The 25,323-nt window shown below is 38.6% G+C and overlaps 1 protein-coding gene across 15 annotated transcripts in view; it reads right to left on the bottom strand.

Moving 5' to 3' along the window:
- Positions 1-24,974, bottom strand: part of mef2aa (myocyte enhancer factor 2aa) — a 75,302-nt gene extending 50,328 nt beyond the window's left edge. For 5 of the 15 annotated variants that reach the window (XM_008412373.3, XM_017305331.2, XM_017305334.2 and 2 more), the window contains exon 1: positions 20,181-20,359. The gene's annotated coding sequence lies outside the window, so the exon portion shown is untranslated. Of the gene's footprint in view, positions 1-16,968; positions 17,292-18,203; positions 18,254-20,180; positions 20,362-24,707 lie in introns of those variants that run through there. The other 10 variants (XM_017305338.2, XM_017305337.2, XM_017305339.2 and 7 more) reach the window with 7 other exon arrangements.
- Between the last annotated feature and the right edge of the window lie 349 nt (positions 24,975-25,323).

Here is a 25,323-nt window from a genome sequence, read left to right as displayed (position 1 = left end):
GATAATTAAGAAGGTTTCCCGTTCAGTGTCCACATTAGAGTAGCTGAACTCTCCAAGATTGGAAGAGGAGCCAGCAGGGACGACAAGGACCAGGGGTAATTCTCACAGGAGCTAGTAACCTGGCCGGTAGTTTAGGGCACAATATGCCCCAGGGAGCATCTAACGATGCCCTGTCTCTGCTTCTGTGCAAAAAGAGATACTGTCCACTCCCTAGAGGCACATCCATCACTTCCACTTGGCAAATAGAAACTGTCCAAACAACTATCTCCCATACAGTATGAGAACAAATGTGGAAAGGTTAACAACTCCAGCCATGAGATGCAGTCAGCATTTGCGCGGTGAGCAAGACAGGGGGCTGACCTGGCAGGGGAAACGAAAATGACCAGTTCCAGTCACACGCAGTCATTATGGGTTACAGATGAACGGGCATTATGGTGTCTGGCTGTCTGAATCAGGGCTCCACTGTAGGCAAACTTCACTGAGATCACCTTGCTAACTACCCACACACACTGCTGTCAGAGCCAAGGAAAGGAACTGCATGAACCCCCACAAAGAATTTCATCAAACCACATCACAACAGACCGCAAAATAATGACAATGTTCCCCTTCTTTCGCCAATTCAAACATGCAGACTGATAGCCATGTTTAAATTAGAACGAGCCTGTGAATATTAGGTGCCCTGCGACAAAAATATATTTCCAAGGGTTTAAGTGCACATCACAAAAAAATAAAAGTAAAAGTAAAAATAAAAATACAGTGACAAAGTGTATTATCCCCCAAAAGAATCAAGGCATCTTTTATTCCAATCCCCTGGCTGGTGATGTATGTACATCATACATCCATCATAAATACATATGAGAAAGAAATTTTGAGAGGAATAGTTTAGCTCTGAAATGTCATAGCCAGAGGTAAATCTGTAGGGTTGACAATAAAGGGCCATGGATCGGAGATCTCCTTACAATGACAGATTTTGAAAACCTTTGTGAGGGCGTTGGGAAAATATTGAAAAGACATTAACTAAAATAAGGCAAGACTCCTTACAAATAAAATGGAATGCCGTGGTTAAATAAAAATGTACCATTTCATGGTTTTCTTTCTTTAACTTCCTCCAACAAACATATTATACCTGGAAAAGTTCTGAATGATCTGTCTTGTCCTTTTTTATTCTTTTAACAAGGTTGTGTACATTTTTGAGTGCCATTGTATTGATAAGGGTTTAGAAATAAATCAGTCAGAATCGAGGTACTTTATTAAAATCGTGTGTTTACTTTTCTGTCTTTAAGCTGTCAGAGTTGAGCAGCATGAGTATGAGGCATAGCAGATTGGGCCCAGACAGCCTTCATGCACAAATGTGAGATGACAAACCGAGAGGGCCTTCGAACTCCAGGTGTGCCGTGATTCCAGCTGATGTCTACTGTGATCAAACCCGCTCAAAATATAGAGATAATAAGACTGTTGTCTCAGGATTTCACATTTTAATTTCTGCAACTATATTGAAAATGTGCAGTTTGATTTCATAATGCAAATCTTATGTCTATATGTAGTACGGCATATTTTAAGCATTAAGAGTTAAAATGTGGACAGAAATGTGGTTTATGCAATAGACCTATATTATTTATACCTGAGATGTGAATATTAACAGCCGTGTATTAACTGATTTGTGGAATGTAAAAAAACTGCTTCTTCAGAGCAACCAGGACTAGACAAAACATTTCAATTTTGAAGTATGAGCTTTTAAATACTGTAATTTCTAATGCATAATTCTGATTTTTCACAAGGTTATTCACCATGATTTTTTTGGAGTATTGTAGTTATCAGTTTTTTTTATATATTTCCACCACAAATACAACATTTTATTTTTATGACTTTAATAAATACAACCATGAGACACATTTATTTGTGTAAGTTGCATGAGTAGTTTGACATTACACACATTTTTAAACCCTTATAAAAGCCCTTTGCTAAAAATAATATCTTTTTTCATTGTTTATAATCTAGTGATTGTATTTTTCTGATAAAAGTTGAATTACTAAAGAAGCATAAGCATATCTGCTGAATAGCTGACTACTAACGTTTCACTGTAGTTAACTGTTTTGAGAACCAGGTGGTGTAAAATTGTATTTTAATGAAGAGTTTCACTGGCACTATAGAGAATCAACAAATTCTCATCCAGTTGCAGAGTTGCTTTTAATTGTATTATGTTTAATCTCAATGTACAGATTCAAACAGAACTTGAGAGGTAAATCATAATGTTTGTTCATCTTTGCTCTCACAAGCAAAGACGCCAAAACCTACATTTTACTGCTAATATGAAAGACATAATAATCAAATGACCAAACTACCAAATATTAAGTGTTGACAATGTAAAAACTGTAAGAGCTGTAAAAGCTGTAAGCCTCTAGAGCACAACTAAATTATTCACCTTGATATTGTAAGCAGTATTGAAAAATAACTAATATTGTAAAAATGGATGCAAAGTCCTGTATTGGCTGTCCTAGTATCGGTACTGAATCTGGGGCTGCAAGATAATTTGTGAGAATTGCTCAATTAAACTACATCCATATATTTGCATCCTCTGCTGCAAAATAGTTTATCCCTGCAGCAATAATATTGAAATTGAACCCAGATGAACCATAAAATGAATCTCTATGTCATTTACTGTAAGTTATAACTGTTTTGAATCTCTCCGAAAACAGAAGATATTGCTTTTGTGCCTCACATTTAACCAAAGAAAGGATTACGTTTAACCCGCATGATCTTGGATTTGCATACAGAGCAATTGAAAACAACCGCTTAGAATGAACTACTCTTTTAAGTCTTAGATGTTTTAGTTCTTAGGTCAGAAATATTGGGAGGAGAAAAACAAAATCAGGGAAATTGAGCCTCTGGGGAGCTGTTTCACTGAAGCTGCAGTCATATATTGATCTGAATCTGTCAATGGCAAAAACAAACACTTACATTTTGATTAATGTCAGAACTGTGTGATTAAAGGGTTTTCACTCAATATTAGAAACAATCTAAAAAATGATTGTATCATTTCAGAATGAGAGTTGCTAGTAATTTAAATGGTATTTTCTGTTCTGACTCAATCAATTTATAGCACCTTTGTAGCCCCTCTGCTTACATCACAGCAACATTACATAATATTTAAAATAAAAGAAAAATTGGAAACCCAAAATAACATGCTTCTAAGCAGATTAATTTTAAATTATTAGCACATTAAATTAGTTTTGTATTTGATCTTTTTTATGAATGAGGTGAACAACTAGGGTCATCGCAATTGTTCAATTTCAATCCAGGGTGAGAGTTTCTCCTAATCTGGAAATTTCCTTGCAAAATTCAAAGCATATTATGTTTATTTGTGGGTCTAAATTGGTGGAAGGTGTTTTTATGTACGTCTTTGATTGACTGCCTCTCTGTGGAAAACGTCCAACTATCCCTCTCACATGATCTTAGCCTACAGCTCCTTTGTGACTCAGTAAAATATAAATACGAATAAAACTTTGAAAGAAATATTTGTTCTGAACTTCAAATTTTTTCACATATTCTTTAAAAAAAATTACAGAAGGATTTCCAATTGAAAAAAACATTAGCCCAGCATCTTTATGACTTGAACGTAGCAATCTGTATGTAACACCATTAAAAAGACCTTGGTATAATCCAGTGTACCTGACCCGCTCTGATATAATCACATCTAGCACTTCTGAAAGATGCTTACCTAACATTTGTAACACATAAATCAATGTGCAAAGAACACGTCACCATAGAAACAGCCACGTCAGCTTGACAGAAAGTCAATAACACACGACTAACACAACAAGTCCTGGCCTTACTGAAGTGTGTCCCCCTGTTCAGCACACATGCAGCTTGAAGCATGCGACACAACTAACAGAGCAGTAAGTCAACAGGGCAAGACAAGTGACGGGGATGCTGGTTTGCTTTTGTCTCTTCACTTAAAGAGATAGTTCAGGATTTTTTTGAAGTCACATTCTGTTGGTTTTAAGCAATTATAATCCTACTGCTGTAGATAACTATCTTCTCATAATCAGTATGAATGGAGGTTAGTTTATCCCGGAGGCTGAGACCAACAGTCTATGACCATTGACCAATCTGAACTTCTAATGTGCTAACAACTCTAATCTCAAAGCATCACAGCAGTTTAAGTGAAAATTGTTATATAAACTTTAAATATATTTATATTATCCAGAAACAATCATTTAACACATTTCTAGCCTGAACAAACTGCCTGGAAGAGAAACAGTCAGAAACCATTGATTTTTCCAGTTGAATTCCAATTTCAGAAAACTTAAAAAGAAAAAAACTTTTACAGCTTGGAAAATGTCCAATTAAATGTACAATTTGATTATTTTTATGAGATAATGCCATAAACTGAGAAAACAAGGTTATGCTACTGACTTTGAGTATGAGTGTTATTGAAAAAAAGACTAATATTTACTGAGCTGCTACTTGCTATAAAAACTACTGACATATTGCAAGTCTCATGAGGTCCAGCTAACAAGCAACAAACTAGGACAGGGATATTGAACTAAATTAACTGAAAGTACAAGACAGATTTTTTTTTTCAGTCAAACTTTCAAAAATAAAGTAAAAGAGCATAGAACATGTATTTGTTTTCTGATTTTGGAAGGCAGAAGGCTTGGAGTACCGGTGAGTGATTACTCAGGCGTGCTGCAGCTGTAAGGGGACATGAATAGGGACAACCAAGGGGAAATGACTAATTAAACTTACAAGGGGGAAGCAGGTAAATAACCAAAGAATGACAAAACAAACTAAAACCTGGGCAAGTAATGGCGGTATGAAAACTAAAGAAATGAACCGAACATACTAAGCAATGTTTCTACCTTACAGAGTCCTACAGATCATGTCTGCACAGTGCCTGTTAGGTTTAAAGAAGCAAAACCTATGCAGCTAAGATGCCTGTGCTTTGGTGAAGGTGATGGACACCAGCCAAAGACTGAGCAAAGCCGTGACAGTTGTGCTTCCTGTACAAAAAACAGAGTTAGCCTCAGTATCCTACCACAGGCCGTGGGCAGACAAGACTTAACTTCCTGCCCCTACACTTCCTGTTATTCAGGACTCTTCTGCGTGCCCTCAGCAGGGAGAGGAGTCAGGGGGAAAGGAAGAAAGGGAGGGACCACGTCAGGACTCCCTGCCCCGCTTATCCTTCCACTTATTACCTTCCTGAATGCAAGTCCGAGACTAAACAACAACAACTGGCTCATCTCCTGTGGCCGCGCTCAGCGATTATAGTGTGGATCATTACACGGGCTGGACAATCTGCACATTAGACTGTCAGCCCCTGCCTTTATAGCAGACAAAGAGAGATTCTTCTGGTTATTCAAACACTCCGCCGGTTACATAAGAATGAATCATAACTCGTGCAACACCAGTTAATATACAGTGAAACAACAAGATTATGACTGAAACACATTTTGGAGAATCCAACGTTCTCTTGTTGTAATCCCCAATATGAATTGATAAAACTGCATTCAGTGAAATAATCCATGACACCGCTTTTAGGTGTATCAAACTCAAAGTGTCACTGCCGTCACTCCTTTATGATCAGCCTTCAGGCAGTCTGAAGACTCAAGTGAGCCAGCCCTAATCCATAGTTGTGTTTAAAAGGCGCTTTGACATGGCTGCAGTAGAAAGGGAACATCCATCTCTTTGTTCTTGTGTTCATCAGGAGGTGCTGTACCTGTAAATGGGGCTGCTGGCCTGAGGGGAGTGGAGGCAAGCCAAGCCTCTCTCGTGTTCTCCCTCTTGCTCTTTTGTGAGAGCATGCTTATCTCCCTCTCCAGCAGTGAAAGGCAGGATTGTGGCCCTCGCAGCATCACTAGTGTTAATGTCTCCTGATGCTAATCTGACACGCGGCTGATCCCTCAACAACCACTTTCTCCTTCCCTTATTTCTTCTTAGCTCTCACCCTTTCCTTCTCTCTTTCTGTCTCTCTTTCCTTTTCACATGATTTCTTTCTTTATTTTCTTTGAACTCATACTATACATTCCTTCACCTCCGTTTCCAAGGCGACTAATGAGATATAATTAATAAGAGCTATTGCAAGGGCATTTGAACAAAAAAAAAAGTGAAACAAGAGCCTTTGAGAAATGTAAAAGGGGGCATGTCTGCAAAACCTGGAGATTCTGCAGCACTTCCCTTTTCTCTGTAAAGCAATGCTTAGGGTGCCATTTCTCATACAGAACAATGATTTGAATAACATTTCAAGGAAAGATCTGAATGACTGTGGTACGAACACTGTAGGTGTTAAACTGTACCAGAGATGCACCGATAAGTCCTTTTTTCAGGTTGATGCTATTATGCGGTTTTCTTTTAAATCTGGCTAGTCTTTTAAGGGCTGTAAAACATAAAAGAGATAGAAAATATGCTGCAGGTTCTTTAATGAAAGTCGGTGCTTTTCAATATCAGGAAATCACTTGACAGCAATATCTGATATTATTGCTGAATCTTGTAATACTGTTATCAACGATGACTAAGTCATGTTTTTCTCAGTCTACTCATTGTTTCTAGACATCAAAATATCTCAATCTTTTGTTATGAACTTTGGAATAATATCCATATCAGGTGTTGGCATGATATAAAGTAAAAGTCGAAACAACTGTCCAAATATATCATTGGTGTCTAAAAATTGAATGTACATTGTAATATATCAGTACTTTGATTGTGATATTGCTCTGACTCACATTGTATTGACAATATACCCCCCCAACCCGTCTGATTTATATAAAATAAAAAAAATGCACTAACACTATCCAGTAGTGATAAAGCAGTGAAATTGATGGGTCTCGAGAATAAACAGAAAGAAATAGTCCATCATAAAGAGGTTGCTTGTAGGTTCTAATTACCGTATACAATTTTTTCGTCATATTTCATTCAGCATTCTCCAGCCAGTCTGCAACAGATTCAATGAAGATGCAAAAATGCATTGTTCAGAAAGGAACACTGCAGGGGTGGCCAAAAAGCCAGCATCTAGAGCCTCCACTGAAATGGCAGCCAAGCAGACAGCGAGTGGTTAATCTGCCCTGATGACTGAGAGCTCGTCCAACTCTCCGATGACCCAGCTGTAATCCCACATTGGATCAATGCAAGTTCAAACAATCCTCCATGCTGCTAGCACCTTGCTTGGACTGGGGGATGGTGCTGTAAGACAGGGACCAGGAGACAGAAAGCTACTTAACACCTCCAAAATGACATGAAAAGGGAAGAAAACCCCACAGGATGAACATGGTCCCACCAAGAAAATGTTTCATGGTATATGTATATATACGTATGGGCCACATTATGTAGGGAGCTGAATGGAAATGATGTCGTTCCTCCAGATAAATAACGTACATGGATCCAATCTAGCAAATACGAATGACGATGAGTGGATATAACAACCAATAACCGAAGGACATCGTATGCTGACAGCCTTACCAGACAGGCATCCTCCATCTCACTCTCAGAGTACTGTCAGGGGATGAGAGGACTATGCAAGGTGACTTTGACTAAGTGCCTTGGGGGTTTCATGAGAAAACGCCATTGACATTACATTAATTTCATGTCTCTTTTCCAACTGACTTAGAGACACAGAGCCCCAGAAAGCAGGACAAAAAAATGAAACAGACACTTTTTTCCTGTCCCTTTAAGGCACTGGGAGTAGAGATCTGGAGTGACAAATAGGTAAAAAGAACAGCTACCAACTTTCTCCTATTTTTAAGAGTCAACAGACATGGATAAATACCAGTCAGAAACTTTCCACTGCAGACAAGAATGTTTGGAACTAGTAGACATTTGCATGAAAGAGAAATGGAAAGAAGATAAGAAGAAAGGAGAGAAAAAGAGAGTAGTAATGTGTTAACTATGTAGAAGAACGTAAGGGAGACAAGACTAAAAGAAGCCCCCCTACTCATCCCGTCCCACCTCTGTGGTAGTGTGCGGTAGCAGCGTTGTAACATAATTACTGCTGGGACACTTCTATTCCCAATGATCCATTTGCGTCAGTCAGGTTTTCAAGCCCAGCCAATGAATGGATTCTTAGTTTCTCAAGGATAAAGAGATGACCCTCACCTAGCAGTTATATCCATTTCATGTAGGAAAGCAACTCCCCTCCTCAAGGTAAATCCCTTGATGCGTGTTTGAGTGAAACTTTCATGAACAGAGGAAAGGATGATAACTTCCTCGATGCAAGGGCAGGGGATGAGCGATGTCATAATAAAGATGATTGCACAAGACAACAGAGAAATCGTAAAGCACTTCAGTTGGTACGGAACGCCAGCAAAAGCATCCCCTTAGTTTTGTTGCTCTATATAAGTTGCAGAGTTAGATCTTAATGTATATCTGAGAAATCCTATTGTTGCATTAAACAAGAGTTGGGCAATTCAGGTCCTTGAAGTTTAAGTAGGCTGCACAGTGGCGCAGTTAGTAGAGCTGTTGCCTTGCAGCAAGAAGGTTCTGGGTTTGATTCCCGGCCTGGGTCTTTCTGCATGGAGTTTGCATGTTCTCCCTGTGCATGCGTCGGTTTTCTCCTGGTACTCCGGTTTCCTCCCACAGTCCAAAAACATGACTGTCAGGTTAATTGGCCTCTCCAAATTGCCCCTAGGTGTGAGTGTGTGTGTGTGCATGGTTGTTTGTCCTATGTGTCTCTGTGTTGCCCTGTGACAGACTGGCGACCTGTCCAGGATGTACCCCGCCTCTCGCCCGGTACGTTACCTGGAGATGGGCACCAGCAACCCTCCCGACCCCACTAAGGGAAAGGGTGTTCAGAAAATGGATGAAGTTTAAGTTCTATATTTTTTGGATTTGTCCCTGTTCTGACACACATGACACAAGCAGCTGATTTAACTCCTCTTCATGTCATCAAGTTCTGCAGGAGTCTGGTAATGAGCCATTTATTTGATTCAGTTGGAATCAAGTAGTGAAACATCTAAATCACTTAGCGCTAAAACACTTGGACATGCTCACCTCTCTTTTCAAGGGAGCGACGTTAACCCCTTATCTGTCATTCTCTAAATGCTTGTAAGTCATTGGGGCCTTGAGGACACCGGGGCCATCATGACAGTTAAAGGCTTAAAGTTTAAGCCTTAAGCTTTAACTGTTGTGATGTACAAAATTAAAGAAATTTAGGAATGAGAGGACAAATAAACAAATAAAAACGAAGAGCAGTTGGGCAAAAAGGTACAATATTCTGAGCAATAAGTATTTCACTTGGTGAATATAGCAAATGTTTATATGAGAATTTCATTTCACTTCAGTTTGAGTAGTAATGGAGAGACATCCAACAACTTGCATCATGGTTTGCTTTTCTTGTTTTAAGAACTAACATCTCAGTGAAAAAAGTTCTCAATAGCAGTCCACATGACCTTTCTGTTTCAACTTAACAAAGAATGAATACTTCTTATCACACTTCGCTCTGGTAAATTGTGCTACATGTTACATGTCTACTCGAGTACTTCTATGTTCCTTTTTCACATTTGCAGTCAGAATTTTCCCTTTTGGCAGCTGCACACCAACATAAAGATGCATGCACAAATAAAACCTAATGCATGCATGGTCCTAGAGGTTTATAAATTTGCATAAAATTACAGTGTGGTGCTGCTGTCTGATATGGGATGACGGCATTTGTCCATTTGCATGGTTGTCGATCATGAGTTGGACTTCTCACCAGGGAGCGATAGTAATGCCAACCCCATAGGGAGCCACAATCCCCCCACACACACACACAAACACCCCACAGGAACCCTACAGTCTGTGTTAAGTGTCATGGCGGGCTTTTGATGTTGCACAGACCGTAGCTCAGAAATGGTAAACAGCAGCGATGAACCAAGATCTTCCTCCAGGGGGAATCCACACCGTGAGGATATTAGAGACGTTATGCATAATGTGTCTCAGCAGCGGCGCATTTACCCAATCACAGCAATAAGAATCTGAATTTAAAGCCAAGATACTCATTTCATCTGCTTCACTTTTGCTGTATTATATATATATATATATATATATATATATATATATATATATATATATATATATATATATATATATATATATATGTATATGTGTGTGTGTGTGTGTGTGTGTGTGTGTGTGTGTTCTATACTATCTGAGAGTTTCAGCCAGAAGTCGCATGCTCTTAATGGAAAAAAAATCCAAAAGTTCAGAATAAATATTTGATTTTCTCTTCCCATTTTTATCTTCCACTCGATGCCTCTTTCCCACAGTGTTCCATTACATAAAAGGTTTATGCAATCTGAGGAGTGAGCATGGCCGTGAGTCATAACAACAGCAAAAGGGACTAGCTTTAGCAGCACTGATTTTTCTTTTCTAAAATTCTTATGCCACACAAGGCCTGTTATTCACATTTTACATTTCATCAAAAGTAGTTATATTAAAGCATGCACTCTCTTATTTACACAACACAATGTACAGCTGAAAGATGTTGGCGGTCTTCCATCTAAGTTTTTAAACTTTTGGATTTTGAGTAACCCTGGTTCAACAAGGTCAAACAGGAAAGCAACTTTTTTAATTAAACGTAACATACTGAAATTTAGGAGAAAAATACAAAAAACTGAGCAGGGCAAATGATGGTTTATTTATCACTTATGTAAAGTACTGGATATAATAACCTTCCATAAAAACATCACAGGAAAAATTTTAACAGAATTTTTTTTACAAGATTTGTTTTAAACAAAATAGTAAAGCATTAACATACTTGTTGCACAGAGTAGGAACACTTCCTGCCATTCTGCAAATCAGTTTGTTGGATTGCGTTCCACTTTCAGTTTTAAGCAATGCTTGTATACGGCAGCTAAAGGCTGAGTAACAGTCTTACTGGATCATAGCTGTAACATTTGAGCAGCACTAGTTCTATAGCTGGTGTGCACATGTGTGTCATGTGGAAAATGCAGTGCTCATGTGAAGTGGAATTTTTAGACATATGCAAAGAAATCAGCAGGCTGCTTTATCTGTTTATCAAATTGATCTAAGGCTAACACACCATAATGTGATTGGTTCATTTTTTTTTAACAAAATGCCTACCTGTTTTTTGAATCTGGAAACATTTTCAAACAGTCAAATTTGTCTATTCTTGATCAAGTGAGACATGTAATAACCTTTTTTTGCGCGAGTTAGCTGGCAGTATGCAGCAACAGGTGGGGGCAACAGGTATACAGCTCACTCCAGACTTCAGTTCCTTGTGTTATATACTTGAATTTGCTTCAAACCAATAATATCCATCACTACTAATGCCTTTGATGCACATTCAACACAAACCAATGAGCACCAATGAGGAAGCATTTTGCAGCCTTCTACAAGCTGGAGTGCCTACATACTTTATCTGTTGTATGAGCTATAATTAAATGATCAATTTCTACTGAATTTAACATTTGTATGCCAACTGCTTTTTTATAGTAAATCAATTTCACCAGTAAGTGAGACTAAACCATATTAACATGCATGGCTGTTGAGTGCAACAAACGCTTTTTACCATAATCAGAGTATTTCTGCAGCTTCAGCCCACAGAATTTCACAAATCAGATGATATGTATTAGTTGTCACATGAGCACTGTGTGGAAAACCTGAGAGAAAGACACACAGACAAAAAAAAGCCCACAGGGCCTGCTCATCTCTCTAAGAATCTTTTCTTTTTTTATTCTTTGGACAGCCCTTGGATCCTGACTCCTAGCCTTTTTAGATTATAGCTGCTGGTTCTGAGATCCCAAGCCTGGCGGTTGATGATGAATGTCCCTCCTTCCATAATCACCGTGTACAACGTGAACACTCCAGGCAGCTTAAACACAGGCCGGGAAGTGGTGGGGGTGTGGGGAAGGGGGAAAACAACGTGAAGAACACAGTCTGACATAAAAACAGGACAGCAACAGCTCACTGGTGGAAACATTACACCATTTTCACCTAAATCTGCAGCCCGCAGCACACAGATGGAAAGTGGACAGGGAGAAAAAGGGAGAGGACAGACGGGCCGCCGCGCAAACAGCGGGCAGGCTCGACACCTCTCTCGCAGTCACAGTCACACTGAGAGAGATGGAGAGAGATGGAATCTGGAAGCAGGAGATGCAAAGTCAATCATTTCTCAATGCCTTGGATTCACAGAGAAAGTCTACTACTGACACCTTCATAAAAGAAAATGTACAAACACAGGCGTTGAAAAGAGGAATGATAATATTTGGATTGCAAGCTGTAGAAGTCATTACATGATCAAATTTATACTTCCCAGAAATTAAGCAGGGTTAGAGTCAGATTGTAGTTTCTTAAACTGCAACAACTATGCAGAGATGTATTATAACACCACTCGGAAACCCCGTGCATTCGGCTTTCACAATGCTGTTCTCAAATGAGAGAGAGAAAATTTTAACTGTAAGTCGGATTCCTATAGTGGACGAGAAGAAAGAGGAAAGGTGCGTGTGAGGGGTCCGGGGGTCACTTCCCTACTCTGTTCACATGACAGATCTACTCCAGATTAATGGGGGGGGATCACATCCCCCTCAGCTGTCCCGGATCACAAGGCTTCTCTGACAGACGGACAGAAATCAAAGGATGTTAACAGACCAGGTCTCCTTCCTGCAGCACCAGAATGGTCCAGCAGCTGGAGATCCAGCTGGTATTTCCAGCAGCTCCTGGAGGTTTACTCAATGGCCTTGATATATGAGCTGTGACACCTAAGTCTCACAGCTCTAATTACTATACCAACTACTGATAAACACTTCGACATGCATTATACTTTGTGCTATTGTGGGTAGCGTAATGGGAGGTTGGATTAAAAGGCAATAAACATGATGATTTACAGAGTCTATTTTAACACTCTATAACTGCACATAAACTGCTTCATCAAACAGAGTCTTGAAAAAGTTTACTCTGTGTACGCTTGAATTGTTTATCTGTTGTTCGCTTCATAATCGACTCCGGAAACAGGCCAAGAAGTTAAACCTCTGGTGAGAGATGCTTTAAAGGTTCTCCAGCAGAGCATCAATACAGCAGGGCATATTAGCAATCATGGGAGATCTTTTGATCTTGAAAATTATATTATAATATATTCCTTTGATTTATGTTTTTTTTTTTTTTTTTTACCAAAGTCTCATTAAGATGCAGTTAAAATGCAACTCAGCAAATTGATGTCTTTCTTAACTTCAGTTTTGCTTTATGCAAAATTCAGCTTGATTATCTGGTCACAGCATCGAAGGCATCACTTAATTTACTTTAGGTTGAAGCAGGTTACAAGGACAACTAAGGTAAATAAAAACAAGAACTATTTATACCCCTGGAGCTTTCTCACATTCTGTCAATTGCTCTCAATTAATCTCTTTATGAATACATGTTCACAAACAGTTTCTCAAACTTCCATGTTTTTTCTTGGATTTTAAGTGACAGACCAACACAAAGTAGAGTAAAATTGTGAGCTGGAACAATGTGGTTTTCAAAAATGTTCACAAATTTAAATCTGAATGTGACAGGTATTTTTATCCAGTCCCTTTACTATGGCACCCAAATATATAAAACTAGAAGTGCAACCAATTGTCTTGGAAGGTTATAAAATCAGTAAATAGTCAATTTCTGTTTTTGAGTCTCAGTATGAATACATTGTTATTGTAAAGACCACAGATGTTTGTTAAAAAATGTTTACATATTAATGCTCATCAAAACTGACAGGATGAACATAAAGTACTAATCAGAGTAGCAGCTTAGGGGAACTAACTTTGAAGTAGATGCAGAGATCCTCAGCTGAGGTGAGGGAGTCAGTTGACAGGACATTTATTAGTCTGTGTTTCCCCTACAGTGGTATAGTGCTCCCCCGATGCACACACACAAAGATAGCAACAAAACAATTGTAACTTCTCATTGTGCTATTCGTACAGAGTAAAGTTTGTTTAAAAAAAAAAAAAAAAGATGCCAGTGAGCCAAGGAACACATTATGGCAAGCCTTTTTAACATTTAATATCAAAAAATTATTTTTTTCTGATAAGAAAGAGTATTTCAGAGTTGAATTTTTGAAAACCTTTTTAAATGTTTTAAGTATTGGACTGTCACCTTATTAAAACACACTGAAATGTGTGGGTTTACTTAACAAAGCGCAAAAGGATTGAGTTATATTAATACTTTTACAATGCACTGTATTTTCAGTCTGGGCGACCAAGTTAGATATAACACACTTTGTGTGATTCTGTGGGGTTTTCTCGCAGAAACAAACAGAAAGAGGAGGAGGGATCTTAAACGTGCAAAATGACTCGACTTGTTAAAGTCGTCACCTTTGCTCCACCGCATGCTCCCAGCAGTCTGGCCGCGCAAAACTACGCAGCGTGCATGTGGAGGTTTTCTGCTCATTGAAGAGAGCAAAAAGCCCAAATTTAAATATGAAGCTTAAGTCAAACATCCAAAGGTTCACAAATAAAGCCAGCAGGTCACTTCATAACGTCAGGTGGAAGAGGAGAAGATGCTTCCTGCTTAGGCATGTTTCAAAGAGCAAACGAGAGAAGAAAATATAGAGCTTAAGCTGCTCTGCCCTGCTGAGCGGCACATGTGCTGAGTGAGCCAAACACGGTGGCTTACCACCTGAGGTCTGAGTCAAGGGCAGGACAGTTGAAAGGTCACTGCTGGCTGTTCTGCTATACAAACAGCACCTCAACGAGTAATGCTTTCACCCTCTGAACCTACATCAGACAGTTAGAGGGATTAAAAAATTACCAGTGTTTATGAGCTGCCACTGAGCTGGAGTTATACATTTAGGGAGCTAGTGGGACACAGTCTGACTTACACTTGTGTTGTCACAAACGTCTTGTTAAAACAGTAACAATCTTAGCATTAGATAAAAAGAAGTGTGTTAGATTGGAAGGTGAGTGCCTCATGCTTTGCAACCTGAATTTATAGATTAACCTCTGACTGGTTGACTAAATATACAGTAAATTTAGTCAAAATGTGAAGTCAGATAGAAAGCAAAACTCTCCTCTGGAACCACATGACCTCCATTTCTGTTGAAAAGAACAAATCTCCTTGGAGTTTATCAACTTGTCCCACCTTTCCAAACAACTATAATTAATTTCTTTCTTTAGATCTAGCAGTAATCATTCTGCATGAGAATTTATTTATTTTTGCATTGGTTTCCTAAAAATAATATATTCCCATGAATAGTAAACATTTTTTTGGGTTAAAAAAGCTAAGATACCAAGACAGAAAGGATTTGTTAGAGTGGTAGGAGAATATTATGTACCACAGCCGTCAAACTACACTCACGTTGCCATCTGATCTGCATCTTCCTATGTGAACCAAAATAAAGGGCTATTTCACAATTTAAAACAAACATCTGGTTTGCGTTTGAACATTTCTGGCTTAAATGAAAAATACTGGTAAAAAACTAAACCAAAAAAGGATATGCTGATCACTTTCAGGCAAAACACAAGAGGAGCATGTTCAGTTCATTTGGCAGTAGGATCATCCTGAATTCAGACATACATGAAAACTACAAATTTTACACAAGTCAAACATGAACTGAATTATTTTAGAGTCATTACAGATTCTGTAAAACACTGTTTTTGAACTTTTTACTCTATTTATAAAATGAGGAAAAGTGGGGATTTGTTTTGTCTCTAACACAATTGTGTATTGGTTTTACACCTTAGTAGTGCAGGAAGACACATTGCTTTATGTGAATAACATTCCAACATTGCCTTCTTGTATGTTTAACACTGTAGCATTAGCTATGTGATCACCAAGTAAGCCAGGCTGCAACAGATTTCTTAGACATGACATGACGGCTTGCCCTACTTTCTGATTAAGTCGGCTAATAATTACCTGAAAACTTGCGGGCATTGAAATGTAACTATCAGCTGGTTAGGTGATCCTTATGTATGAAACTAATATATAAATATAGTGGCTTTCAGCATGAATAATGTAGCCGGTCATGATGCAATAGAACGCTGCAAATTCCACATCTTTGATCCCAATACGCATACACTATTCAAAACAGGATTGTATCAGAAGAGACATACATACTTCAAAGCTGTGACAACGCTTGATGTTTCACAAAATCCCCTTCATTTTCTCATATTTAGACCAAAACACTTTTAAAGGAGACACCTTATTTGGGCTATCAAGAATATTGGTAATTTCTTTTGTCTGGATTACCCAGCAAGCAAAATTAACCAAAAACAAACCATAATATCTCCACAAGCGTGGCATTCGCAACCCATAAGATATTAATTCAGCTGTATAAATGTTGAAAAATCTGTCCATATAAATGCTATAAAATCATCTAAAATCGTACAAATATTTCAACAAATCAGCTATTTGTTAACAAAACATCTGAGGTGCTGACATATCAAAATAAAATATTCCCTCTTTTGTTTACAAGGAACAGTCTACAGTTAACTGCGGTCCAAAACATTATCTGCCAGGCTCAAGATTCTGCATGTAACCTCCAGGTCTCACAAGGGAACGCTGGAATCTCCATATTGATGACGGAGCTCCAATACACAATGATTCATGTTACTAAGACGCTCCGGTTAAACAAGTGGAAAGTTAAACAGAGACAACGAGTGTTATCCTTCCTCTGACAGCTTGTTTTATTTTGAGTTCAAATAGTGCCCAAAACTTCTAATTTTACGACTCGTACAAAGAAAAAAAAAAGGAAAGATGAGAACATTTGGCGTCAGGGACGACACAAACTCAGTGATCATTTGGTGTCTCACCGCACAATTATCTGACCAAAACAATTGAATGTTGTATTTACTTTTAAATAAAGCTCACTTGTGCAAAAGCTCAAATGTGCAGTATGAGATTTATCCAAATGTTTTTTTTTTCATCGTGTTTTTTTTTTTTTTTTTTGCAAAAAAGCCAAGAAATTCAAATAACATGCAAAAAAGCTTCCATTGTACACCATTGTGTGATATCTGTGAGGATTTTAAATTTCTCTTTAAAGCTGCAGTATAAAAGAACATCTTGGCTTACCAATCAGTCAGAGAAAAAAAAAACTATCCTCTTTATTGGACCAGAATGTTCTGCATCTATCTCTTATTGTGCACTCAGTGCATCCTTGGCGTGCAGCTCTCTGGTGTTTTGTCCTCCTTGGGAAAAAAAAAATGTCCTGGGAGGAGAAGAGTGGAGGAGAAAGACTTTCACTCAGTGATTCAGAGGCATGGTGTAAACGCCAGCGTTTTCTTTCTGACAACCGGCGTTAATTGCAGATCCGACTCGCCCACACACTCCACATTTCTCCTGGAAGGAGAGGCTGAGACACTGAGATTCAAGAGGGACGAGGAGAGCGGTAAAAGATGCTGCAGCTGCCCATTCCTCACACCATCACCACCTCTCATTCCTCCCTTTTGACTGAGAACTTGTGCAAAGATGCTGACAAGCAATTAGACACATTTGAGGAGACATGCAGGGACTCCATAAATGCAATGTATAACAAGGCTAAGATGTTTCATAAACATTAGTGATCTACTACAAAAATCATCTTCTGTTTAATAAAATGTTGCCGGACGCAATCTAATAATTCTATCGGCAAGACAGAGGAGTAAGTGCAACAGTTCAAAGCAGGCATGTGAAAGTAACATCTTGTGTGCCTTCACAGTCATCCCTTTGACTAATACTTGACACAAACTGTTAACACAGTATTCATCTCAGCCCAGTAAAAGTACCCCTCATCCACACATTAGACATAAGAGCTCACGTGACGCAGATCATCAGCAACGAGACCCATTACTGATGAGGCCTGGGGCAGCGAACAAGCTAATGACTGCAGATTGGATGGTGCTTTAATGCTTTGCTTAAGAAATCACTGGCAACCAGCTGGTATGATAATGTGCATGCCATCAGGATAGTGGTAACATAAAAAAAGCACCGTAAAAACTTGTTTGCGTTAATACCGCTGCAGCAACTCAGGTGGCGTAAGAAATTGTCATTGATTTCACTCTGTATGTGTAAAATACACGGCTTAGTAAAAAATGGCAATCTTTACTAGCTTTGCCGAAGATGATTATGTGTTTGCTTTTTATAGATTCTCAGTTAAAACCAATGTTTTAAAAAGCTGCATTTATAAAACCACTAAAATGATGTGTCATATTATTCCTGTGGCTTAATGTCCTTTAACTGACATACCACAGAAGGTTCCACAGTGACTTAAGAAAAATACATTTAAAAAAATAAAAATAAAAAAAACAATGGGATTGCCCCTCCCCTACCTGTTCCTGCTTTGTCAGACAGCTGCGTGTTGGATACAATTTTCTCTCACCTACAAAGTGAGAAGTGAAAGGTATATTCCCCATCTGTGTGGAGCATACAGTTGCAAAGCACTGCCTGTCAGCTAGCCATAAGTAATTCACTATACTCTCTTGTTCACAAGAAAACAAACTAATCTGTTTGGAAATACTTCCACTTGCAAAAAACACAGACAGAAAGTGAAAAGAGTTCAAGCTTCATTCTCATTAAGGTAATGTTTAATGTCATTTATGACAAGCAGGTGACTGCAGCCTGGCTTTTATCAGCTCGTTAAGACTCCCTGTTGTAATTGTGTTTAATCTAAAAGTTTGCTTTGCCTGTGTCTAAGTATCAAAATAGTGGTAATTACATGTTTTTAACCTCATGGTGTGATAATCAATATATTAAATAATTTTATCAGAAGTATTAATAATTGGTTATTTTCTTAACAAAAGGAAAATACAGCAAATGTATGTTTCTGTAATGTGACACTGTATATTTTTCTCAATAAACAAATGCACTGAAAATACTTGTTGTTCAATTGTATTTCATAAAATTACTAAACATTAACAAGTTAAACATCTAGGCCAATCAAGCATATACAAAAAGCACTTTTATCCCAACAGTAACTTGTAAAATGAGAAACAAGCAAACATTTTAAGCTGTCATTTGTTATTCTAGTGACTAAAAACTAGAGAGGCACTAATAATCAGTTATTTTTTTTATCTCCCCGAGGACAATAACGTATAAAACTGAATTATATCGCAGCAGCTTTTTTTGCATTCAACCGTATTTCCTTAACCTTCATCAGATGTGATTTTTAATAACCTCAAATGAGTGCATCAACAGATATGTTCTTAGCTTACATACTTATTAAAACAAAATATGAGGAAGGTAATTTTGATACATTTATTAAATGAGTAACATTTTTTCTTCTTTTTTTTACATTTGACCTGCCGATCAAGAAAAATTCTTGATCAATCTCAAATAAAAACTGCTCATTAAACAAGACGACATGTAGTGCGCCGCTTTACACTAGAAACATCTGAGAAGGTCAGGTTACTGCTGGCTACTCTCCTCTCTGGCCGGAGGTTAAGGTCATCTGGGAGACAGAAATTCACAGAACCACAAGACAACGCTAGAAGCTCCTCACCAAAAAAAAGGGGGAAAAAAACTGCCTACAACTTCCCACTTGTGATGATAAAATGTGAGACCTTATTTACAAGTTAGAAGTTAATCATATAAAGATCACCTCTGCCACACTTCACTTGAATTCACATGGTTAGGTTCAAATCTGATGGACCAGGTTTGTCACCTTATTAAAATACACTGGAAAGTAACCACCTTCTTATAATACTGTCAAATCAACTCAAATATGCACTGAAACCGACTTTATTACACTTTTTTGGATTTTTAAAGGCGGTTTTAATGAATATTTTTCCAGCTGCAAAGCATTAACACACTAATTTGCAGCCAACTCCTCGTCTGACAACTTCTATTATCACGATCAAGTCACCGTGTGAGCAGGTCTACAGTGGCTCAACGGTGTTATTACATACACAGTGATTACTGTTTAGCGACGCTTTTACAAAGCCTTGCGGACAAGATGACTTACTCTGATGGATTTTTTCTTTATAATAATAGTTCGGAAGTCTTACAAGCAGCTACAGGAGAACTTATCACCGGTGTGTAATGAACACAGCCAAACTCTCACAAGTGACAGATATCAACAGCACCCTTTAACCTCCCACTTGAACATTTTATGGCTTTGACAGCTCACTGTTACTCGCGTGAAATAACACGAGTTTGTACAGTGTTGTGAAAAGGCAGGTAGAGATAGGTGAAAAAATGTGTCCCAAATCCACTCTACGTCTCCCTCTTGCGCTTCTCCCCTCTCCCTGACTGTAGCTTACAGTACCGCCGCCACACTCCGCAACATTGTTTCTATTTCCGTTACTCACCTTTACTCCCGAGTCAGTCGCTGTATATAGACACTCTATATCGGTGACTCCAGTGGATAAACGTAATTTCAGTTCACATTCACACGCTGACTGCTATTTTAGGGGGAGCCGACAAACTCAGAAAAAGCCAATCTCCCTCTTGTCAGTACGAGACTCCTCCCCATCTGACGAGCTGCCTGTCCCTCCTCTGCCCTCCCCTCCGTTCCTCCTCCTCCTCCCCTCCCTCGGAGTTTTCTCTGGCTCGCAAACTCGACCGAGGAAAAACGTGTAAAAGGAATAAAAGTAGTGCTTACCTTTGTTCACCTATAACTCTTACTGTACCCCCTGGGCGTGTTATTATAATATAATATATAATATAACTTTAGGTTAATTTTTACAATGTAATGGTATTTATAGCATAATATAAATATACAAGTAAAGGCATTCACTTCCCAAAGTTTCTCGTCGGGATTTTCAGTAATTAGTTCCACCAACAGCAGCAGTCATTTTGTTTGAAGGCCACATCCTCAGGCCAATACTGATCCGCAGCGTCTGTTCAGCAGCCAATCAGCAGAAGAGGGAGGGATTAGTGCAGTACGTCACGTGTGTGAGGGAGATCAGCGGAGTTGAGATTGCCCTGCCTGTGCTGTTTACCTTGTATGTGAAAGCAGGTGCGGGTGAGAAACCACTGTAATCACAGGGGCGCATCCAGACAGTTTCCTAAAGGGTGGTCATCCAGATGGGGGGCAGTGATAATCACAGGGTTGCATACTAAAATCAAAAGTCAATAATATATTTTTTCTTAAGATTTATTATCCTACAATGAAGGAGGTGGGGACATAGGTGTCTGCCCCGGGGCATTTTCTGTGCCTCAATAAAATTTCATGACAAAATGTTGCTTCCTCATAAGGTCACCCTCTGATCTGTTTATGTGCTAAACCTCATTATTCAGTGCTAAAAAATATATGCCTTCTAACAGAATCTTTAAACAGCTTAGCACTTTTCTTCATTCTTATTTATTTAATCTGTGAAAAACCCTTAAAGGGGACATTTCATATTGAAAAACTTTGTCCATTTGTCAGAGCCTCGAGGCTCTGACATGCTTGAAACCATGACCATGATCATGGTTTCAAGCATGTCAGTAGAAATAATCCAGCCTCACTGTGTTTGTCTCATTCTAACCTCCACTTAAATTTATTTCCCCGTTCTTTGTATCACAGATGTAAGCAGCTGCAACACTTTTAGTAGGTGTAAATGAATTACAACACATTTTTTCTACAGTTGAGCTTGTTTCAGATATGAATCTTTTGTCAGAGTTTTGTGTTGTTTTATAACACAGAGAGGACACCCAACTTTTAGCTTTTTTCATAAAAAATATCTGTTAGTCATTAAATTCAAATTTATTTACAATAATTACCAACAGGGTCTGTTAAAAATATTACATAGTGCTTAAGTGACCAAATTACACATTCTCAGAAAGAAACACTTAGGCCATGTATAGATTATAGAGCTCTAAACAGTATCTTGATTAAGAACAAGCTGTTTTTTGCTATTGATTAGTGCTATTTTCCCTCCCCTGTGCAATGTAAGATACATATAGGTCACACAGGTCTCAGCAGCTTCTGCTTATGAGTAAATTAGGCAGATTCTTAGTTTTAACAATTTCTGCAGATGGATTATGCTCTAACCTCTCATGCTGCTTATGTGGGGTGCCTTTTAGAAATCTGGGAAATGTTTTGCCTCACTATTCATTAATGTTCAACTCGATTCCAAATTACAATTTGTTGTTAAAAAGACATAAGATACAGGAGCAGAGGTTATGACTTAGCAACATTTTCTCCTCCTTTATTGTGTTTGACATTTCTACCATCCTAAATTTAAGTAACTCCAACATACGAGAGTAATTCTTAGTTATCAAACTTGCCCTGAAGGAGTAGTGTCTCTGACAGGAGGGGTAAAGACATGGCATTTGAAATAACAAATTTTCATGCACATTTTTTTTACTTCCACTGATCTACTGGGCTCTTAAAGAAGGACATCTTGTTCAGACTGTTTGTTTTGCACAGTGGCTTATAAAGCTACTCAGACTTTTTCATGTTTCTGTTACATTGTCACTACAAAAGTTAATGCATTTTATTTTTTTTCTTCTGATTCTACACTATCAAGGTAATATGATAGTTTTTAATATGATTTTACACTATCAAGGTAATATGCATTTTACCTTGAACTCTAGTTCAAGGTAAAATGTATATGGCTTTAAAAAATTGTAAATATTGTTACCAATGAATATTTGATTATGGGACCCATTCTACCCCATTCAGTCAACACTTTGCAGAACTGTGTTTTACTGCAGTTACAGATGTGCATTTTGGGGAGACATGTCTCGACCAGTTTTCCACATTCAGAAACTAAAATGTTCCTATGTGTTCTATGCAAAATATCTGAATGTCAGTCAAATTGGATTGAGTAAGCTTTTCAAATCTTGCCACTAGCCTCGATTCTAACCAGCTTCCCTGCTCCCAACAGCACTGTGCTGCTAAAACTATTTTTCACATTCAGAAGAGTGTGTTCAACTGGTTCAGTGTAATTTTTCTGTCTCACATAGCATTTTACAGGATCGTCATAAACTACTGTTTTAGTCTAGAGCCACGGTGGGCAACTGCAGGCCTCCTGCAACTTTTAGATGTGTCTCTGCTTCAACAAACCTGAGTCAAATAATGAAGTCGTTAGCAGGACTCTGGAGAACCTGACTGCACTGAGGAGGTGATTCAGCTGTTGGATTCAAGTGTGTTGGACCAGGGAGACGTCTAAGAGTTGCAGGACACTGGCCCTCCAGGACCAGGATTGCCCACCCCTGGTCTAGAGAGTGTGTTTTTCCACATGTTTGCAGTGTCCATGACATGGGTGAACCTCCTGCACGACTTTCTTTTAACACTACTGTACTTTTTGACACTCCTCACACTACAAGCCAGAGATCTGGACTGTATGATCAATACTTGTTCTTTCAACAGATTATCCCAACATACATTAAGGATTTATGCAGCTCCTCCAGAGTTACTGCAGGCCTATTAACTGCTTCTTTGAACAATGCTCTCCTTGGCAGTTCATTTTGATAGCCATGTCTTAGTTTGCCACTCTCTTTTTGAAAAATGAATTGAACAGAGGTTGTGTAATTGAACAGCTTGTAGCAAGGAGGACTTGGGTTTAATTTTGTGCATGGAAGTTGCATGTTCTCGACCTTTGATTCTCTGAAGGTATTCTGGTTTTCTCCTAAGAACCTGCCAAGCCAATTGGTCTGAGAGAGTGCAGGCATGGTTGGGTGTTTTGCTTGTTTCTGCCTTGCCTTGTGATAGACTGGCAACCTGTTCAGTTGACTGATTCGAGGCACTAGACCTCTCCTCCGTGATCCTTCACAGATCAAGATGGTAAAAGAGCTGGATAGACGGATCAGTTCTGTGTGAGATCTGTAAGCCTTTTTTCTTGGTCCTGTCTGTATTTTTTCTTTGTCTTTACAATTCTGTTTGTTCACTAATGTTCTCTAACTAACCTCTGATGCCTTCAGAGGAAAGCTGTATTTACACACAGGGAACTTTAATTACTGAACAGATTATTTCTACAAGCACTTGGTTGCAATGTATTTTATTTAGGGGTGTCATAGCAAAGGTGAGTGAATACTAACGCACACCATGTTTTCTTTCCCCCTGTGATGTGTGAGGCTTTCTTACACAAGATAACTCACATTCTTAGAGAGGAAAAACAGCACAATAGTGGAATCTCTTCTCTTTCTTACTGAAGTAACCAGCTTTGAAGAAAGTGGAAACTCCACACGGGTTTTCTGCCATTTTCACTGAGCATGTTTTCTCCTGTTTTGTGGCTTGACTGGGAGCTTCTAGTTTTGTAACATGCAGCTTTCTGTGTCTTTACTTTCCAGGAAGTAGGGGGAGTGTGATTGTTCTTGTGCCCTTTAAGACGCTAAAGTGTATTTACTCTGTTCTTTTCATCATTTGCACATTGTTTAAATGTGATAATTCAGGACGCTGTAAAAATTAAGAATTTTTTCTAAATTGTACACTCAAATTGATCAAATTCCTGAGATAATTCCCATAACTATACCTTACAATTTTATTTTAGGAGACAAGAATTGTTGGGTCTTTTGGTACATTTCTAACCCTCATGCTACAGAGCTGTTTTGTTTCTGGGGTTACCATGAAGAAGTGTGTGTGTTAACATCTGCCGCCAACAGGCTCTTCAATGAGGTCACACCACTTGCCTCTTTCTGCATCTTTGAGTTTCCAAAACTCATATGTCTAGAATATTCATGACACACAATGTCAGAAACATATCACAGGTTCTTAGTTTCTTTCCTAAAATTTTATTTAAAGACGTAAATAAGGTTGTGTGCTATAACACACTTGGTTGCGAGGCTTATTTATATACTATTCACTAATAGTAAAAGTGGAAAATGAGTTTTCCACTTGAGCTCTACATTATATTTTTCTTCAAACCCTTTGTAATAAATTAAAGCCTTGTGTAACAGCAGCTTCTTACCTGTTGTTGCTCCACAAACGGTTTCACAGTCTGCTGCAACCTCCACCTCCCTCCTTTGTGTGCATTCACTTTCCTTATCTTGCCTTTTAGTTCACTCTACAGCTCTCCACTTCTTTCTGTTGCCTCTCTGTCACTCACTCCATTGATCATCCTCAAAGCCAGACCAGCTGGCTTTGAATATGTCCCCTCAAGTCCTGAGAGGGCCCGTCTTCACACCCTGTTTCTGCTCTTGTCCCTTGGCTTCTCTACAGGCAGAAAGCAAAGAGGAGGAGCAGTTTGAAGAGCTGGACCCCTGATGGACGCCGACATGTCGAGCATGCGTTACGTGACGGGACTTGGCTCAGGGCTCCCTGGATCAGCCACAGCTGTCATTCATAATTCCAGAAGGTGTTGCTTCTTCTTTCAGATGTGTGAACAAAAACTTTTGAAGCCGTTGTGAAATCTTTCTACAAGTTATTATGTGAAATTAAAGTCTGGCTAGTGAAGCAAGTTCATGGTGCACAGCATTTTTACATTTTCTGTAATTCCTATCAGCATTAATGTACTTGTTGTTGCAGTGCAATAGAAAATCCTTACATTTTTATACATTTATCAAGCAGTAAAACATTCTATGTTA

This window comes from Poecilia reticulata, chromosome 6 (genome assembly GCF_904066995.2).
Source record: "Poecilia reticulata chromosome 6, P_reticulata-male-v2, whole genome shotgun sequence".
Classification (NCBI taxonomy): domain Eukaryota; kingdom Metazoa; phylum Chordata; class Actinopteri; order Cyprinodontiformes; family Poeciliidae; genus Poecilia; species Poecilia reticulata.
Note: the sequence above shows the minus strand (reverse complement) of the source record. Positions and strands in the feature narration are given on the sequence as shown.